This window comes from Carcharodon carcharias, chromosome 13 (assembly GCF_017639515.1).
Source record: "Carcharodon carcharias isolate sCarCar2 chromosome 13, sCarCar2.pri, whole genome shotgun sequence".
NCBI classification, from domain to species: Eukaryota; Metazoa; Chordata; class Chondrichthyes; order Lamniformes; family Lamnidae; genus Carcharodon; species Carcharodon carcharias.
The window spans coordinates 135502452-135523363 of record NC_054479.1 but is presented as its reverse complement, the minus strand read 5'-3'; positions in this window follow the sequence as shown (position 1 = coordinate 135523363).

The window sequence follows — 20912 nt, the reverse complement described above, 5'->3', positions numbered from 1 at the left end:
CCAACTTCATGGGGCCAGCAGGTCCAGCAGCTATTGTCATTTTAAAGCTCTTCTACTGAAATGGTGAGGGGTAGTCAATTAGCGCCCGAGAAAGCCATTTGCATTTTAAGTAACGTCCCAGTGGTATGTTATCAAATCTGCCTCGATCTGTAAAGAAACCAGAGAAGGAGTTGCCTCACTTTCCAGAGTCCATCTTATGAAGGTACAGTGTCAATATTTCATGTTACTGCTTCCTTTTATTTAAAAATATAGAGTCCATGTTCCAATAAGCTTTAGGGGCATGACATGACCATGATAGGGTGTTCACGTTTTTTTCCACTGACTGATGGGTGAATTGCTGAAAACTGGTAGTTTTGGCATCGAGGTCTTTTGATAGTCTCTCAACAATCTTGGCCTCCTACTGCAACACCAGACATTTTTAATCCCATAAAGCAACTACGCCAACTGGCTGTTGCTCTGAAACCTTTCCTGGACTCGGGGTTTGATTTGGCCCGCTTAAGCGCATTCAATTTCTGGTGACCATGTAACCACCCTGATGATTTTCGAGGACCCATTCTGGTGTAGACCCTTCTCAAAATCAGGCCAGTGGCTGGTCCCTGTCCTCATGGCACATCTGGCCTTGGGCATCTTCTTCCAGGCGGATTCCTCCTGCTTCCATTCTCACACCAGTTTTTCACTAGCACCTAATTCCCTCGTGCGGTCTAGTTAACAAATGTCACCAAATTCCGTCTTGAAACCAGCTTTTATGCTTCACTCTCCTTGCCGGGGGAGCCATTCCTGTTCGTCAATCGCCATGTCTGCTCTGTGTTGGTGTGTCTTAAACTCCCGTGCATCCTCTTGGTATCACAGCCTGTCTCACCCGCTCGATCTCAGATGCCTGTTTATGGGGTGACTATAACCCTAAACGTGTTTTTTTGAGCTGAAAAATTGAGACCGACTCCTAATGCAAGTATAACCCTAAACATGCATTTATTAGCTGAAAAATGGGGGAGGGGGAGTTGTCTGATAGACTGGGTATAGGTCTAAACACAAATTTTGGCTCCAAAAATATGGTGTCATCTTATAAAAGCAAAATACTGCGGATGCTGGAAATCTGGAACAAAAACAAAAATACCTGGTGAAACTCAGCAGGTCTGGCAGCATCTGCGGAGAGGGACACAGTTAACGTTTCGAGTCCGTATGACTCTTCATCAGAACTAAGGAAAAATAGAAGAGAGGTAAAATATAAGCTGCTTTAAGCCGGGGAGGGTGCGGGGGGTGGGGGGGGGTGGGTGCGGGGGGCGGCAGGTAGAGCTGGATAGAGGGCCAGTGATAGGCGGAGATTGCCAAAAGATGACATCATCTGATACCCCTGTTCGACTTCTCTGCCGCAGTTAATAGTAATTAAAAATTACTTCTTTCTTCCCATCTTTCCTTCCTTCCTTCCTGTCTTCAACGTGATCAATTTTTGGATAAACCTGAGAGACAAATGCACATGCGGAACTCACTTTCCCAAGCAAGGGAGCAATAACTCAGGCTTGCAGGCCCTTGCTGCTCTAAACTGGTATTATTCTGAGAGTGCGGTCAAATAAATATTGCTAAGCATTCCAAGAAGATTGAATTTATCTTGCTTATTTTGGCTTATCTTTAAAAAAAAACTTGGCATTTGAACCACATTTTGTTAATATCCCGTCATCAGATGGAGCTCTGATTCACCACACATCCGTTTTCAATCTTGTGTGAGTTATGCCAAGAACACCCTATGAAAGGTTAGCAGGTCATTGCATCATGAGGAAAATATTTTTATTTTATGGCAAAAAAAAAGTGTAAATGGGATTTTCCACAAACATTAAGCAAAGTGATCACTTAAAAAAAAAACCTTATGGCTTTCAATGTTGAGCAGAGTATTAACAATATAATAGAATGTATGAAAAGGAGTGGGGCCATTCAGCCCTGCTATTCAATTAGACCCTGGTTGATCTGTGCCACAAATCCATTTCCCCTATACTCCTAATTAACAATCGCAGTCGTGAAAGCATCAATTGTCCCCAACATCCACAACATTTTGGGAAATAGAGTTCCAGATTTCCACTACCTTTTGTGTGAAAAAGTGCTTCCTGAATTCACTCCTATATCACCCAGCTCTATTTTTAAGATGATGTCCCCTTTATGTGGATTCTTCTACCAGAGTAAATGCATCCATCCGTCTATCCATTATTTGCATTCATCCTATTGAACACTTTTACCATTTTAAGCATGTAAATCAGATCACTCCTCAAACTAATATACTGAAGGGAATGGAAGGTTTTGCAACTGGTCCCCATAATTTAATGCTCTAAACTTAATGTTAATTAGACTAATCATCCAGAGGCCCAAGCTATTGCTCTGGCTCATGGGTTCAAATCCCCACCATGGCAGCAGGTGGAATTTAAATTCAATTAATAAATCTGGAATATAGAGCTAGTCTCAGTGATGGCGACCATGACACCTATAATCAATTATTGTAAAAACACATCTGGTTAAATAATCTGCCATCTTACCCAGTGTGGCCTACATGCCACTCCAGACCCACAGCAATGTGGATGACTCTTAACTGCCCTTTGAAATGGCCGAGCCATCCATTTAAGGACAATTAGGGATGAGTAATGAACGCTGGCCTTACCAGCGATGCACACATCCCATGAAAGAAGAAAGAAAAAATAATAATTTATCAAGCATTATTTTTTGAAAATAAAGGATCTGTCATGGTTGCAAAAATAAAGAAATGATAGTTTGTTAGGTTTTGGTATAATGTGGTAGAGGGAGTGAAGATAACAACGTAAGCTCCTAACCTATTGTGATTCAGTGCCTGCCATCAAATGATGATTACAGAAGTGAAGATGAACAAAATGATTCTCAAAAATAGCATGTCAATTTTAATAGAGCAATGAAACAGGGCAGTAGTCACCTAAGGATGGCATTGAAAGAACAGAAGACGGATATTTAGTACATCGCTCACTCCTATGTATTATTCGACTTCCAGAAACAGATAAATGGCAATTTGACTTCTCCTTTCACTTAGCAGCTGCAAATACTGATGCGGTTGTTTAATGGGAGTTGAGAATAAGAAGACCTGCCATCATCATCTTGTCTGGGCAACTAGGGATGGACAACAATTGCCAGTGATGCTCATATCCCACAAACAGGTTTTCTTCAAAACAACACAAGTGCACGATTTTGTGCGCTCGGGCCTGGATTTTCATCCTCGAGGTAGGTAAGAGGAGTCAGGGAAAATTCCCTGCTTGGCTTGCCCGCCTCGCAAGGAAGTGCCTGCGAAGGTGGGATCTTCATTCCGCCGGGGTGGGTGCGGCTGAAGTCAGGCCAGCCCACCCAGGAAGAAGGGCAGAGGCAGCCACAGGGGCTGCTGGGTGCAGAGGGGGACCTGTTTAAAAGGCCCACCTCAGTGCTGTGCCACTTTGTCCCAGTCAAAATAGAAACACAAAGGCCCTCCAACTTTCACCCCTCACATCCCCTTCCCCCTCCAAACACTCCCCATATCCTATCCATGCCATCTCATGCCCCCACCCACCCCATCCCTTCATGCCCCCTATGCCAAGTTCTGCCCTTGCACCCACGTCCATGTCCTCCTCTGCCCTATTTGCCCCTCTAACCATCCTATATGGCCCCTCATGTCCTCTATGCTGAGCTAGGATGCTTCCACGCCCATTGACCCATTGTAAGCTTATTAGAACTAATGAACCCTATAGAGAATAGTGGGATGTCAAAAAACAGCTTTGAAAAAAATAATTAGTTGATAACTTTCTTCTGTGTTTGAAAACAGAAGTCTGCACTCCAAGTTCATAAGACTGTCAAGGCTCACTAGGGATAATGCGCAGTGTTGTCAAGCCCCACTGTTCCCCGAGCCAGGACAAGTGTGAAAAATTTGAACAAACCATCAAATTGCCCCAATTCTACCTAACTGTTTAATTTAGGTTAACAGAATACGTGCACCAGGTTTGTACGTAATAAGTCAATAACTGTTTATTGAACAAACTGTCGTCAACCTGTGGCAAAAGAAAGAAATATGAACTGTTACTTGCTAACTCTATAACTTAAACTCTGCCCCTTCTTAAATCCCTACACACACACATACAAAAACATTCAAGAGTGGGATAAAACAGTTCAATAGCACCAATTCCAGAGCACAGGATTCAATGGGTTGATTTTGATCAATGTCTTCCAAATTCCTTTCAGTTCTTATTGATGACACGAGGTGGTCTTCCAGCACTTTCAGTATTTAGTTCACTGGTTGAGCACTTGTATCTAACAGTGCTTTTCCCCTTTCCATCTTGACAGGGGTTTTCAGAGAGAAAGCAGGTTATAGAGATATGAGGAGAAAAAGTCAACTAGCTATTATTGTGGAATTACTGGAATCTTCCCCACACAGAAGAAAGAGGTTTTAGGTCTTTTCTTTTCAGCCTAGGAGCTATTCTGCACTGTCCTCACACAAAACCTGGTCACCTGGTCAGGAGCCAATTAAAACATTGTTGCCAGGCCTTTGGTCCAGGACTCCTTTCTGGCACCATCCTGTTTTTCATGGCAAATTCTGTTCCAGGACTGCAACATTGTATATACCCCTCACACTGTTTCAATAGACATGTCCTTTAAACTGCAGTCATTGTAAATTTAATCCATAGTTCAACAGAAATAAAAAGATATGTTCTTTACAACAGTCCAACAGAAATAAAAAGATGTGTTCTTTATGAGACTGTCAATCATCCAGGCCATTTGAAACACTACAAACCACAAACCCTCTCTACTTAACTTATATAAATAAACATTGTGAAATTGACTGCAGAGATCAGAGAGCCTGGGCTGTCAATCAAATAATGCTTCCTCTGGGGAGCAGCTGTTCCAGAATTCTAATAGCTGTCTGGGCTCTCAGCCAAGCATACATAATGAGGAATTTGGACCCATCTGCCATTTTTAAAGAGCTCCAGTGTCAAGCTGACTTGGTGAAAATCTAAGCCACAGTGTCTGTGACAAGTTTTCCATGCCATGAATAGGACGTCTGCCTGTAGATTGAAGCTTCCCCCTTTACAAGTTCAATGTGCTTGAAGAGAGCATCGGGATGACCATTTTAGCACCCCCTGTCCCAGCAATCTTTGACCTCTGCGATTGAAGATTTTGTCTTGTCCTAACACGGTTACAATTTTGTAAATGCAGTGAGAAGATTTTCTATGCTTTTCACTTCTAACACGTTTGCCATTTTAATTAGGAATAAGAGCTGGAATGTTCCAGCCCCTCACATCGGCAGGATCTTCTGGTCCCGCCGACGTGAATGGAGGTTTCACTGGCTCGCTGGTCCCGCCAAGGGGGGCGCTGGAAAATTCCGGCCAAGGTCTCTCGCATCTGGAGTGAGGGTTGCCAGTTAGAAGCAGTTTTATGCTGCGGATTCAGAGTCACTGGAAACTGGATTCACATAACAGATAGAAGACGACTCATCAATTAAACAGTAGATTAAAATTCTTTGACTGAGTGAACCTCCCTATTTGCAGCTTGTCATTAAAAGGCAGATGTTTCTGTTAAAAAAAAAACACTAATGCACAGAGCATGACTAATGCACCACAAGAAAACACTCTGTAACTTAGGAATTTAGGATCCACTTGCCTTTTGCTAATAGTCACCAGGTTTTAATGAGGCTGATGCTGTTCTGCAAACTATAGGCAGAATTTTCCGTTGTTGGGGGGTTGGGGGGGTGGGTGGTGGAGAGCGGGTGCAGGCGTGGGCAGGCGCAGACCCGATTGCCCCCCCCCGATTGGGTCCATGCTGCCATTTTACGTGGGTGGGCCAATTAAGGCTCGCCCCAGCGTATTTGCCCACTCCCGTGGATAGTGGGAGTGCGCAGGCTGCAGCGGGCATGCACAGACCACCGAGTCCAATGGTGACCCGGTCGTCTGTTTAAAAGAAGGCCCGGCAGCCTCCCGTAGGCTGCTCACAAGGGCCAGTTCGAGGGCGCACCACAGGGGGTTGGGTGAGCAGGCCAGGCTGTGGGGGCAGGAAGGGCAGAGGAGCAGGCCAGGCTGCAGGCTAAGCGAGCAGGGGGTCCAGTGCGCCCCTCGTTTTTCAGACGATTGCCTTGCTGCCCTCCTCAAGGAGGTGGCAGCACGGCGGGAGAAGTTGGTCCCCTAGGATGGGAGAAGGAGGGCACCCCCCCACCCCCCCCCCCACCCCCCCCCCACCCCCCACCCCCACATAACCAAACGTGCCTGGGAGGAGGTGGCGGAGGTGGTGAGCTCCCGTGACGTAGTGCAGCATGCCTGAATCCAGCTTCAACGGTTTGTTGCACTCTGGTACAGTGAGTACCATGTTGGCATTGGGCATTTAACCCAGCAGGTAGTCTTAGCCTTTGAGGACCACCCCTCCCCCCCCGCCCCAACCAAGTCTTACTGTCGTGACTGCATTGAACCATGTTGGGCATCTTTCCTTCGCTGGGTGGGCAAGCAGATAATGCCCATGCTTAGATCAACCTGAGTGGTTCATGAGGAGATGAGTTCTCCCCCACACCATGTGTTGCTCTTAGTCGTTCATGACTAGTCTGGGGGCAACCTGCAGGAGATGCAGCTAGGTCCATACTCAGAACTCCAACACGTGTCCTATTCAGGGTGATGAGATGGTGGAAGGGGAGCCTCAAGGTGTCGTGGCCAAGAACCATCTGCTGCCCTCGATGCTGCATGTAGCTGTGCCTCCTTGCTATGGGAGCAAATACCGTGTGGTTCCTAAAGTGATGGACGCAGCATGTGTCCAAGAGGCCGTTGAAGGGGGTTGGGAGCAGGCATACTATCTTTGTGTGAGTAGTGGGAAGAGGAGGCATTGGAGGCCTGATATGGCTCACTGAGGTTGGGGTGCAGCGTGCGCGTGCCAAGTCCATGTGCAATTTGCCGCAATGACCGGTGTTCTCTCTTTCTCAGGAGAAGAATGTTCATAATGCCTCAGAGCGTGTGAGGACTGGAGGCAGCCAGGCCCACCTCCTCATCTTAAGCCGCTTCGAGCAGGAGGCCCTTGAGCTGGAGAGACGGCATGCACCCAGGTCAACTGGTGTCGGTGAGGCTGGGGTGGCTCAGCCAAGTATTTCAGGCCAATGATGAGATCCGCAAAGTCCTCCCAAAATCCCTGGCACTGATGATTGTTAAATTAGTTATTGTTGCAACATTGCTCGGTCACAGAGTGATAGAGTCAGAGGTGTGGATCATAGAAAAAGGCCCTTTGGACCATCAAGGATGCACGGGTCAAACACTTTCCTAACTATTCCAATCCCATTTCCCAGCACTAGGCCCATGGCCTTTTATGCCATGGCATCGTAAGTGCACATCCAAATACTTACTACGCGTTATGAGCATCCACCGCTCTTTCAGGCAGTGCATTCCACATTCCCAAAACCCTCTGTGTGCAAAAGATGCTCATCACACCCCCTGTAAACCTCCTGCCCCTTACCTTAAATCTATGCACCCTGGTTATTGATCCCTCCACCAAGGGCAAAAGTTCCTTCCTGTCTATCCTATCTATGCCTCTCATAAGTTTATACACCTCAATCATGTCACCCCTCAATCTCCTCTGATCCAGGGAAAATAACCCCAGTCTATCCAATCTCTCCTCATAACTGAAACTCTCCAGCCCAGGCAACATCCTGGTAAATCTCCCCTGCAAACTCTCCATTGCAATCACATCCCTCCCATAATGTGCATTTCAGAACCGCATGCGGTACTGTAGCTGTGGCCTAAGCAGCATTTTCTACAGTTCAGACTCCCTGTTCCTATATTCTATGCCTCAGCTAATAAAGGCAAGTATGCCATATGCCTTCTTAAACATCTCATGTACCTGATGTATCTGCCCTGCTACCTTAAGGGACCAGTCGGCATGCACACCAATGTTCCTCTGATCCTCGTTACTTCCCAGGGTCCTACCATTCATCGTGGATTCCCGTGCCTTGTTTGTCCTGCCCAAGTGCACCACCTCACACTTATTCACCTTAAATTCCATTTGGCACTCATCAGCCGCTCTGGCCTGCCCGTCTATATCCTCCTGTAATCTAAGGCTATCCTCCTCACCATTTACCACCCTACCAATGTTCGTGTCAATTGGTTCTGGAAGGTTGAGTACACAATGAACCAGGGGGAAAGGGATGAAGTTTGTCAGTGTGTGAGTCCCCAAATGTTCTGTGAATGTAAGTTTTTTTTGAATCTGCACCAGTGACTGCCTTTCTGGCAATGTCAAGTAGCCTTCTTGCCCAAAGCTTTTTCCAACTGAGAATAGTTGCAGCTAAGTACTGATTTAGTTGAAAAATTTTCCCTACACTCTGTCTCTCTCTTTTCTCTACTTGTCTCCAGAAGTTATGCTGGGATACACCTTATGGGTGCCAGCAACCATTCACTATTTTAAGAAAATGACCGCCCTTCACATATGAGCCCAGGCAGAGTGTCAATGGACCTGCCAACCAGTGATCTAACTATGGTAGAGGGAGTATCATGGCTAAACCTGACTCTGTCTTTATCAGATGGGCGCACACACACACAATGCTGGAATGAAGTAGTTATGTCTCAGTGATCTGCCTCTGCAGGCCATTCAATTGTACCATTCAAAATGACCTGTTGGGCTGTGAAATAAGTTGTTCCTCCCAAGAGCTAAAGAAGGGAAAGTAACCACGTGCGCCCCCATTCTCTATCACTCCTTCTGTTATACTCTGTACCGAATATTGTGTCTTTATCGTCACCCACTCTGTCTCTTTTTTCATTTTCTATTGCCCTATTTATATGGCCACCAGTGATTTAATTCATATCTCCTTTGTTGCCTATTTAACCCTTCCGTGGGGATTATGATAGTGAAGCGGTAATGTTAACTAGCTACTAGTTAATCAAGAGGCCCAGGCTAATGCTCTGGGGTCATGGGTTCAAATCCCATCATGGGGGCTGTTGGAATTTAAATTCAATTAATAAACCTGGAATAAAAAGCTAATCTCGGTAATGGTGACTGTGAAACTATTAACAATTGCCATGAACATCCATCTGGCTCACTGATGACCTTTAGGGAAGGAAATCTTGGGGTCCTACGCGCCTCCAGGTTCACAGTAATGTGTTTGATTCTTAACTACCCTCTGAAATGGCCTAACAAGCCACTCAGTTCAAGGGCAATTAGGGACAAGCAACAAATGCTGGCCTTGCTAAGTGACGTCCACATCCCATGAAAGATTAAAGAAGCAAAAAAATGCTGCATCTTCACACACAGTAAAAGTTTGGACTCCAATCTACAGCAGAATCTGCTTCTCATAATTCAGCACTATGTGGTGCAGATAGATTTCTGAAATGATATGCATCTTACTAAAGATAAATCAGCAATCGCATGCATTATGTAATGGCACTTTTAATGAGTATCACGTCCCAAATATCACATTATTTCAGACCATGTTCTGAATGTGTTTATAGTGCAGATTAACTGACAACACAATCTTGGGGCCTGATTGGCGTTGTAAGATATGTGAATGAATAATAATCTTCAGAAAATAAGTGGAACTCTTAATGGTATGGTCCTTTAAAATTCTGTTTGTGAGACAAAACCCAATTCCTGCCGATTCTGTTTGAAAAAGTGAGTTTGCACTTAATTCTCTGTACCCCCTACCAACTACTCTCACTGTCTTGTGTACCTGGATGCATGCTATTGAGGCTCTTCCAGTGTAACTTTAAACCAATCACTAGGTGGTATAATGAGATATAACTTTGAGTACATTGTCATGCTTCTCGGCCTTTTGGCTAAGATCAATTGTAGTTGTGAAGTGATGGCTATAACCAGTTGAGCCCCATACCATGGGGTACCTAACGCTGTCCGGGTGATGGTGAAAGACAGCGAAGGAGGAGTACCCATGGATTGGGCATTCTTTGTCAAGCGGATCCTGTTGAAGGCGTGTGGATTTGAAGCGGAGGAGATCTACTCCCTGCAAGACTTCCCCAGCGCTGGATGTTTCGACATGACTTTCAAGCGTGTGGCAGCTTGCGTCAAGTTCCTGAAGCTGTTCGAGGAGAAAAGAGACCAGCCGGAGATGAAGATCCTGACTGTGGAGCCGCTTTTGCTTTGCCGTTGCAATGGGACCGTGTGGTGACGGTGCATCTCTACAAACCCCTACGTGCCTGTCGCTGATGTGTTCACATCCTCGCCAGGTACTCGACAAGGTTGGGAGCTGCACCGAGGTTGGAGATGCCTTTGGGATTTGGACAAGCAAACGCCAGGTTAAGGTCAAGCTCAAGACCGATGGTCTTGAGAGTGCTATCGCTATCGGGGGAAGCCATGGCTACCTTGTCTACACTGGGCAGCCCAAACCTTGTCGCTCATGCGGCAAGTCTGGTCCTGTGGCGGCCAACTGCAGCGCCGTCCTCTGCAAGAACTGCAAACAGGAAGGGCACCAGACAAAGGACTGCAAACAGACTAAGTGCTGCAACCTGTGTGGTGAGGCAGCTCACCTCTACAGGACCTGCCCCAAATGCTGCCTCACTTATGTACAGATAGCCAAAGCCAACGAGGGGGAAGCAGAAGAAATGCTTCGTGTCACTACTACCAAGGACACTTGCAACGCTCCAACCACCCTGGGCCCCAGTGAGAACAATGGGACAAAGGAGGACACAGAGGGAGACAAGGTGGAGGAAAATATTGAGGCAGCAGACAGCCAGTCAACAGCACTGGCCCCTGAACTTCCCACTCCTCAGGAGAGCGAATCAGTGGAGGAGGAGGAAGCAGCGGAAAATCAGCAGGGGGAGTGGTAGCTGGTGAAGAGAGCCAAAAGGAAGAAGGGGCTAAGAAGAGACCAAGCCACTTCCCAGACAAGTGGCAAGAGGCGTCTCCCATCCAACATGGATGACAAGGGCAGCTGCTCTTCGGATAAAGAAGTGCCGGAGTGGCACCTACAGAAGAAGCGGCAAAGCTCTAGGGAGATGGAGGACGAGACACCCGAGCTCCAGAACATTGGAGACAATGAGGAGACCGGTGCGCCCCAACTTTGCTCACAACCCGAAGAGGCCAGCGCACCCCAGCCCCAGGAATCTGGGAGCAGTGAGGCGCTCAGCGCACCCCAGCTCCGGGAAGCTGGAAGCAGCAACGCCACAGAAGGGGAGAGGATTGGAGAAGCTTCTCCAACAAAGGACATCTCAAAGCCCGCTCTCTGCACAGACCCCCAGATGCCACCCGAGCAGAACATTGCCAATAGGATGGTTCAGGACAGTTTCCTCAACCCATCCAAAGTGAGGCAATTTGTGACCACTATGGGTATGAATGAGCAGACCAAAGGTCAGGGACTCTCAGAGACGACAGGTTTGGTAAGAGACTAAATGCTTTAAAATGGGTGTAAAGATTGTATCCATAAATGTGCGTAGCATTAAATCTACCGCGCAATGTGTTGGGACCTTGGACTACCTTGCCAAGGTCAAAGCTGACCTGTTGTTTCTGCAGGAGTGTGCGATACTGCACCTCAGCTCCTACAGGCAATGGTAACGATGGTGGTCCCATGGGCCATCGATCTGGTCGGGAGGAAACGACTCTCGTTCCTCCGGCCTGGGGATTCTGCTGCGGGGAGGCAACTTCACCGTCTCCGAGGTTAAGGAGGTGGTGGGCGGGCACCTCCTCATAGCAGACGTAATGTACAAGAATGCTCCACTCCGGTTAATTAACATGTACGCCCTGGCACAAAAGGCTGAGTGGCTGGTGGTTTTTCAGCAGCTCCCACTGCTGCTGGTGACCTCCAGGCCGGTCATTCTGGGTGGTGACTTCAACTGTATCATCGATGTGGCTGGATGATCTGGCAGGGCCGACAGCAGATTGGACGCTATGTCCAGATCCCTGATGGAAACAGTTAAGGATGCCAAGCTGCATGACGTCTTCAGCAACCCTACAGATGTCAAGGAGGAACTCAAAGAGGTGAAGAGCCAGCAAGCCTTGTTCTTTGCCTCGGAGGCCTCCAAGATCATCTTCCGTTCCAGAGTCCGCTCCGTGGAGCAGGATGAGACGTGCTCACGTTTCTTCTTCCAAAAGGTACACAGAGAGAGCTCTGTGATCAGCAGCCTGAAGGAAGAAGACAGCTCAGTAAAGTCATCGCAGTCCGACATTTTGAGGATCAGCAAATCCTTTTATGCCAGATTGTATGACGTGAAGCCCACAGACAGCACGGCCTCCCAGTCCTTCCTGTCCTCTATCACGGAGGTCTTAGACGACAGTACACGGGAGAGTCTGGACAAAGCACTAACTCCTGACAAACTGACTAAGACCCTTGAGACCTTAGAGAAGAGTAAAACTCCCGGAAGCGACGGCTTGCCGGCGGAGTTCTATCTGGCTCTGTGGGACTAGATCGGCCCGGACCTGCTAGAAGTGTACGAGAGTATGCTCCTGGCTGGCAGTATGTCAGAATCCATGAGGGAAGGCATCATCACCCTCATCTACAAGCACAAGGGGGAAAGGGAGGAAATTAGAAATTGGCGACCCATTTCACTGTAGAATGTGGACTATAAAATTCTGTCCAAGGTCATCGCCAATGGGGTCAAGTCCGCTCTGGAATTGGCGATCCACCCTGAGCAGACCTGCGCTGTGCCAGGCAGGAAGATCTCTGACAGCCTCACGCTGCTCAGGGATACGATTGCCTATGTACAGGACAGGGGTGTGGACTCCTGCCTCATCAGCCTGGATCAGGAGAAGGCCTTTGACAGAATATCGCACACCTACATGGTGGATGTGCTCTCCAATATGGGGTATGGGGAGGGAATTCGCAATTGGATTCAACTGCTCTACACTAACATCAGTAGTGCAGTCTCAATCAATGGGTGGGAATCAGATAGCTTTCCTTTTATATCTGGAGTCAGTCAGGGCGGCCCTCTCTCCCCTGTCCTTTTTGTGGGTTGCATAGATCCCTTTGCTGAGTCCATCAGGAAGGATCCGGACATATGAGGAGTGATGATCCCAGGCAGTGGAGACACTCAGGTCAAAGCCTCCCTGTACATGGACGATGTCACCATCTTCTGCTTGGAGCCGCAGTCATTGCGCATACTGATCCACATCTGCGACCAGTTCGAACTGGCCTCGGGAGCCAAGGTAAATCATGGGAAGAGCGAGGCCATGTTCTTTGGGAACTGGGCTGACCAATCCTTTGTCCCCTTCACCATCAGGGCTGACAGCCTGAAGGTGCTGGGAATATGGTTCGGAGGGACCAGGGCATGCGTTAGAAACTGGAAGGAGCAAGTATCAAAGGTGAAAAGAAAACTGGGCATGTGGGAGCGACGCTCCCTCTCCATTGCGGGTAAGAACCTGGTCATCAGGTGTGAGGCACTCTCGCTGTTGCTGTACGTGGCGCAGGTCTGGCCCATTCCAGACTCCTGCGCAATGGCAATCACCCGAGTCATCTTTCGCTTTATCTGGATGTTGAAAATGGATCGTGTTCGCAGGGACGCGATTTACAAGCCTCTAGATATAGGGGGAAAAAAATGTGGCCGACATCGCCCTCATACTGATGGCCACCTTTGTGTGCGGCTACATCAAGCTATGAGTAGACCCTCAGTATGCAAACACTAAGTGTCGCTACGTGCTGAGGTTCTACCTGTCCCCGGTGTTGCGAAGGATGGTTCTGGCCACGCTGCCGCGGAACGCTCCAAGTAGTTGGACCGTGCCATACCACCTGTCCCTGGTGGGAAAATTTATACAGAGAAACACCTTTGACCACAAGTCCATCAGGCAGTGGTCGGCACATAATGTCTTAGAGGCCCTGCGGGAAAAGGAGAGGGTGGATCCTGTGGGATGGTTCCCCGAGCAGACTGTCAATGTCATTTGGCAGAATGCCTCATTGCCAGAACTTCCCAACAAGCACCAAGACGTAGCTTGGTTGGTGGTGAGAAAGGCCCTCCCCATCAGATCCCTCTTACACGCCAGGAGTCTCACCCCCTCTGCCCGTTGCCCTTGACTGTGGTGGGGACGAGACCGTTGTTCACCTTTTTGTGGATTGTGCCTTTGCAAAGAAGGTCTGGAGAGAGATGCAGTGGTTTCTGTCGAGGTTCATTCCGAGCAGGTCTGTGACACAGGACTCTGTGCTCTATGGGCTGTTCCCAGGGACACACACCGAGACAAACATCAACTGCAGCTGGAGGATCATCAACTCAGTGAAAGACGTTCTTTGGTCTGCCCAAAACTTGTTGGTCTTCCAGCGCAAAGAGTTGTCCCCAACCGAGTGTTACCGACTGGCACATTCCAAAGTCCAGGACTACGTGCTGAGGAACGCACTAAAGCTTGGGGCAGCCGCCACAAAGGCCCAGTGGGGAAGGGTCGCTGTCTAAGGCCTTTCTGTCACAATGCACTGAGGGGCTGGGAACTGTTGAGAGCCCCTTGGGCTGCACAGCTCAAAATGAATGTCTGCAGTGAATACTAATTGTATTATAATTGTATTGAAGCACCTCAGAGTGCAACATGATGTATGTTGATAACTCCAACACCATTGTCTGGTTGTCTGCGTTGACCATATTGAAATGATTGTAATATTCATTGATTGTATTGATGCACCTTGTGATATGTGTGTGAACCTGATTGTACTTATGAGACGGTGATTTTGAAATGGTTTGGAATGTTCTTCCAGATATTTTATGAATAAAGTATATTTTTCAAAAAAAAATCACGTCCATAAGACATGAACAAGTTCATAAACTGTTTAAATTAAACCTCACTTTCTGCTTATTTAAAAATCGACTTTGCAGGACCGAGAACATGGCTGCTACAGGTCACATGATTTGCACGTTGGCTACGGTTCTAGAAACTTCCATCAGTAATTACAGGACAAAGCTCAAACCCTCATCCATGTGGAATATCACACCTATCACTGGGTGGGCCCATTACAATCAATTAAACAAGGCAGCAGTAGGTGGCCTGTCTCTCTAACCTGGACTTATCACAGAGAGGGCCATCAAAGTGTGTTAAACCTGCTGGGGTACTAATCACCATCATCTACCTCCTGAGGTGAACAATAGATTTTGACTAGAGACATAGGACAGGATTTCCTGTGCCCCCTGGCGTTGGACGTGTTCGGTGGCATGAGCAGACAACATGGCACGATTTGTTTCACAACCGCGTGAAACCAGCTTGCGCTCGCCCGCTCAGTCTGTCACTGGCGGGTCACGCTCTCCACCATCGGACGTCGGGACCCTCATTATAATACATACGCATGTCATTACATGTTCGGCCCACAGGAATCATTCCCCCCACCCCACCGCCCCCCCACTGGACCGCCCGCCCACGTCAGCGGGCAAACACGCTGGTGTAGAACACGTCTCGACAAGTGCGATGTGCAGAAGCCCCACTTGCCCGCATCGCGGACTTCCGAGGAGCAGAAGGTGCTGGAGCCCGACAGCCATGGCCAGTCTAAGCCTCCTCGAAGCCTGGTTCTCTGGAGGTTCCTGCCAGCGCTTGGAGAGTGGACCGAGACTTAAGATGCCAACTTCATCTTGCTGCACCACCACCAGCGTTGAAGGAATTTGGCAACTCCTGCTTTCTCCTGGCTGAACCCGCCTGAACTTTAACTCCTATGTGAAGGAGGCCTCACCGGACTCCTGACATTCACGTGAATTATAGGCCGGGGTTTTCCGGCTCCATCGCGGGTGGGACCCACCCTGGGCGAGGTGGCACCCTAATCAAGAGCCCATTGATTTCCGGCGGGACTGGAAGATCACGACGGCGGGCGGAGTGCAGAAAATCCCGCCCAGTATCCATGGGCGGCATTTTCCCATCGGCGAGTGGGGGGGAGGGGGAGAGGGGGGAGAGCCCCCTCTCCGACACGTACAATGACACGCGGTGATGTCGGGCGGGCCTCAGTTCAGTGGGCGCACAATGGAGTCGGCTGCGCGCCCGCTGAGCTGCCAAAGGCCTATTAAGGCCTGTTAAAAACTAATTAAAGTACTTAACGGAGCTGCCCGTCCAACCTTAAGGTTGTCGAGCAGGTGAAGAGCCCAGGCGGCCTTCGCATTTTTCATGAAGCCTCATCCTCGGGCGGGCTGAGGTTTCATGAAGGGTTTATTAATGAAATAAAAAATCGTGAAAACATTCATTGACATGTCCCAGCTCATGTGGCACTGTCACATGAGGGGACATGTTTTAAACATTCTTTTTCCCCCTTTATTTAAATTTTAAAACCTTGAACTGATCTCCCTGAGGCCTCAGGGAGATCTCTGCGTTGTTTTGGGCACATGCGCGGCAGAGCGCAGGGAACCACTCAGAGAATCCACCCCCCCCACCCCCGTCCGCACAGGGAGGGGCGCCGATCGGGCTCACAACAGCCCCCGCACAACTCCCCTGACGGGGGGAAATTTCTGCCCCAAATTTCCCCAAACAGGGAGTTTGGGGAAACGTGCCACAGTCTACTTCAAAAATTAAAATACCTCTGCACTTGGACTGTCAGCGCGTAAAGTAAAGGAGTTCAGCTTGCCCCTCTCCCCTGTCTCTAACAATATCATTTAGAGATTTACCTTAACACCAGTAATTGCCACATTAATCTTAATTTAAAACAACCAGTTACCGAATCATACAGTGATTACGGTACAGAAGGAGGTCATTTGGCCCATTGTGTGAGTGCCAGCTCTGCACAAGAGTAATTAACTTAGTCACACTCTCCCGCCTTTCCCCATTGTCCTGCAAACATTTTCTCTTCAGCTAATTATCCAATTCTCTTTTGAAAGCCATAATTGAATCTGCCTCCACCACACTCTCTGGCAGTGCATTCCAGATCCTAACTACTCGTTGCATAAAAAAGTGTTTCCTAGTATTGTCGTTGCTTCTTTTGCCATTCACCTTAAATCGGTGTCTCTGGTTCTTGATCCTTCCACCAACAGGAACAGCTTTTCTCTATCTGCTCTGTCCAGACCCCTCATGGTTTTGAAGACCTCTGTCAAACCTATTTGTAATCTGCTCTTCTCTCAGGAGAACAGCCCCAGCTTCTCCAATCCATCCACACAATTGAAATTCCCCAGCCCTAGATCAGAAGGCAAAGATAATGCTGGAGTGGGATAGCAGCTTCTGACGACTGCTGATAACCGGGCTGTGACCTTCGTGATGACTTGACTGTAAAGGTTGTGAAATCCATTCAATGAAAGATGGACTCAAGAGAGAAATCTTAAGAACATCGACAATCACATCGCCTTGAATAGGAAGAGAACCATTGACTCTCTCTCTCTATCTCTCTCTCTCTCTCTCTAATCTTCTATTTCTCCTATGCACACTGGGGAAAGGGCTGAGAATATGAATCATTTTCAACTTTGATGAAGAATTTCATAGCCGTATCATTCGCTGCTTCTGAGATGATGAAAGAAGTATTCAATACCTTGAGATTTGAGAAGATGAGAAGAAGAATGAAGATCATCCTGAAGACAATGCAAAGGATGACTTTCCTACTGCTCCTAGGGTAGAATCTTCACTTTCTCTAGGTGGTGGCATTACTTCCATGCTGGTTTCAGTGTAAGGCTGCTCTGCTGTAGGCATTGGGATGACAGTGTTGGCATAAGAAAGTTGGACTACACCATCTGCAACAATGGGATAAACCTCCAGACCTGGATCTAGATAAAATTCCTGCGTAGGACTCTTCAGCTGTAGAAGTTCTGTAGTTTGGGCTTCTGCTTCTTCACCGGAAAATAATTTGTGTGTATCCAAGGCCAGGGTTTTATGGCCCCAGCACAATGTGTCTCCCCCAACCCGGCCCCGACAATGCAGAGAGCTATTTAAATTTCCATTCAGTTCAGCTGGACCTTAATATCCTGCCAGGCAAGAGGGGCTGTAAAATCCTGGTCCATGACTTGCTGATGAGATTCAAGTGTGGGATGTAGCTTACGTTTGTAGAGACTAAGAAACTCTAAACTTCCTCTAGTGGTTCGATCCGACTCAGAATCAAGCTCTTGCTCCCTGGATAGCTCACTGTGGTCAGTCAGCATTTGTTGACTGGTGGTGCAAGTAGAGGAATTCAGCTTTATCGGACCTTCTTCAATGAATTGCTGAGCTGCCTTAAAAAAAAATCAGATTTCAGCTGATTGACTGTGGAGTCAAAGAGTGTAGCAAGATCTGGGACCTTTTCTTCCAATGGAGCACCTTCTGCAATGACTTCATTCTTATGAACTCTGTCAGGAAAGAGCCAATCAAGGTCTAGAAGCTCCTCTAGTGGATGGTCATCATCTTGTTCAATGCCATCTATTTCCATACCTTCTAGCCTATCGTGGCAAGAAGTGAGAGATCTGCAATCTCCTCCTGTGGTCCGGTGGATAATGTGCCTATAATAAAGGGTGACTCACAGCACAATCTGTGAACTTAATGACCTGTCTTGAAGTCTGCTGGTCCCTTAACCAGCTTCGGAAATTCATCCTTGAGTATTAATTCACAGTCCTGCACCGATACCTCGTTGAGCTCCTGTATAAGACCAAGGCCGGGGTTTTCTGGGACCCGTCGTGGGCGGGATCACCCCCCACAGCCAGAATTCCATTGACTTGCGGCGGGACCGGAAGATCCCGGCTGTGGACGAGGGCAGAAAATCCCGCCCCAAGTATTAAACACGATGACCTGCTGAGCAGAGAAATTGGCTGGTTCTTTTAAGGTATCAGAGCTTTCATTAATCTTTTTAGCTTCATGCTTAAGGGTTATGGTGAACTGGCTCTTCATCTGGAGATCTGTGCCACCAGGCCCTTGTAGCTTTCAGCCAGATGGTTTGACTTTTACTTCTTTAATCAAGTTTTGAAGCCAGCCCAATTTGTCCAATAAGACAGAGACTCCTGCCCCAGTTTAAATTGTGTCCTGTATCCTTGGACTTTTAACTCGATAGACCAGAACTGCTTATTGGCTTCTTTGATTTTTCCTAGGAAAACACCAGGATGGAAAGGTGTTTCTCCTATTTCTTGGACCTCAAAGTTTTCTAGCTTTCGCCCCTTGAACTGTGTTTTGGATCTGCAAAACTCTTTAAAATGTCTGATCCTGCCACAGACAAAGCATTCAGCTCCCCCTGCTGGGTAGTGTCCACGGTTGTCTGTTGGCACTGCACTTAGAGCATTTGACCATAAGTGGAAGAGTTCTCCCTTCCCCTTCAGTGGTTTTGGTGGGTATTTTTGCAGGCTTTTTGATGGATGGAGCTCCCAACTTTGGGACTATATACTGGATCGACCCTTCCCAAGACTTGATGACTCCCTGAATTACATCCCGATTCTTCAGTTGCAATGCCGCCTGCTTTGATAGCTGTTCAACCTTCTTTAAGGTCAAATCCCATTTGAGTTGCAAAAATTCCAACAGCGCATTGTCAAGCACACCATCAACAATGGGATTGCAAATGAATTTGTGCTTTAAGGCTCTGTAACCACAAGTATTAGCCAATCAATATAAATCACTAATAAGCAAATCAATTGATTCACTTGGCCTCAGGTTCCTCTGGTTGAATATAGCTCTTTCTATGACTAAATTCTTTTTAGGGCTGAAGTACTTATCGAAGGCCCCCATCACTTCGTTGTATGATGCTGATGTCTCCTCAATGCCTTGTCATACCAAGACATCATCAGCTATGGCTCCCACTGCATATATAAGCATACGGACCTGGTGTTTGAGTTTTCCTTTGTGAATCCAAAGTCATTTCGCACCTTTCAACCAGTATCTTCATGAGTTCCTAATGTTGCCCTTGCTGCGGACCCTTGATGTGTTGGAAAGGCTGTGAAAGGAATAGCGGCTGTGAAAGGAATAGCAGCTGTTCAATAGCTGTTGATATCATGTGTATCTCACTGTCATCTCACCACAGTAATTTTTCATTTTGACCTTCATCGCTGCAAAGTCAATCCATTCTTAGGTCATCACTCGTGGGTCACTGATCTGCGGCCACAGCTTCTCAAACTATGGCTTCCAGCACTGCCACCATGTTTCATGTGTCACCAAGTTTTGGTGAGGTTTTACTGTTACCATGTCTTCTTGTCTTACCATACCTTGATGAAGCTTTGCTTATCCTATCACAGACTTGAGATGGTCAGTATAGTTTTATCTGAAACAATTTATTAAGAACTATTTGAAAAGACCTCAGGGTAAGCACATGGTTTTCAGGACACAATTGTCCTGGGCCTAACTGTCTTGGAGCCTCTTGGTCATCTGACCCTTGATGCCATAGTTGCATCACTAATATCATTATGGTCTCATTAACATAACCACTAACCCATTACTCTGCAGACTCTGAACAGAACCTGGAAGGATTCACTGTCCAAACAAGAAGCAGGACTGGGAGTTCCTGGCGGGACAGGAATTTCGGCAACAGGAAGCTGCTGCTAGTGGCTCGTATAAACCGTCTCTGACTATGAGCCAAGAGGTGATAGGGGATGGGTGGGTGGGGAGGCATGTGGAATCAGTACCACAAACAAGAGGGGGCAAGGAACGCCCCTGGGTTTACTTCCACCCCACAAGATAAATTCTGTTTCTTCAAAATAAAGTAAACTTATTGGTCTCCGTCTGGTCCTGAATTCAGCTCCCCAACAGGTTTGGCCTGGTGGGGAAGCTGCCACTGTTTCCCCCAACTCAGCTGGTCTTGGGTTAAAATAGCAGATCGGGCCTTGATGGCATCCTTAGGTCCAATTTTAACTCTGCACAAATGGGTGGGGTTTCAAATGGGTTAAAAATCAGGCCCATTAATGCGTCGCTGCATTCTTCAAAAGGATGCTGCTGGCTTAGAACAGGTGACCTTGCTGTCTGCAATTTAAAAGTACAGTCACTTAGACTGAGATGTGAAGGCAGCAGTTAAATTACCCTGCTCGATTTTAGTTTCCCCGCCCTACCATGCCCTACCAGGTGGATGACTTAAAATCAGAACCAACAATTCATGCAGAATCTGCAAAGTGCACTTTGGAAAATAAGACTGGATGGCCGTTCTATGTGAAGTTGCATCAAACTATCGT